The sequence below is a fragment of the Penaeus monodon genome, chromosome 20 (assembly GCF_015228065.2).
Source record: "Penaeus monodon isolate SGIC_2016 chromosome 20, NSTDA_Pmon_1, whole genome shotgun sequence".
Lineage (NCBI taxonomy): Eukaryota > Metazoa > Arthropoda > Malacostraca > Decapoda > Penaeidae > Penaeus > Penaeus monodon.
The window spans coordinates 14,304,134-14,304,769 of record NC_051405.1 but is presented as its reverse complement, the minus strand read 5'-3'; positions in this window follow the sequence as shown (position 1 = coordinate 14,304,769).

The following is a 636-nucleotide window of genomic DNA, read 5'->3' as shown; positions in this document are numbered from 1 at the left end:
GTCTGTATAGAGAGAATTTTCCCCTTTTTAACATTTCTTTCGTACTTTAAATTCCAAATTTGATTTTGCAAGGGACACTCGTTAGGGCTATGAATAATTAATTTAATCACGGCAGCTCAAAATGGTAAATGTGGGTCATTTGGTCCGTAGGTTTTATGTCAATAATTTCGCGAAATGGCAGGGTAGTTCATAACGCAATCAGTTTCGGTTTAATTGCAGCCTTGAATTCGAGTCGATTTTTTTCATTCTGGTATACAGTTTCCCCGGCGGAAGACATGTTTTTGAATCGGTTGATGTTGAAAAATAAGGGTAAGGCAGCTAAGGATAGCGATAGTAACTTGGAAGAGGTCGCCTTGGATAGCGAGTCGTGGAGAGGGAGCGCCCTATATGTTTTCAGGCCCCGTAGAGAGGGCGGGGGATGATCAAACAGAAGCAGGGGCCCAGCAGGGGATATAGGGGGTGGTGGTAGAGGAGGGCAGAAGGAAACAAGGTCTCAGGGGGGTCCTCAGAAGGAAATATGAGAGCATCACTAGGAGCGGACGGGGCTGTGGGAGAATTACTTTACAAATGTAACGCGTGGAGAGAATGTTAAGGTGTTACAGAGGCGGAAGAAGGAAGACGCAAGGCGTTACCTGC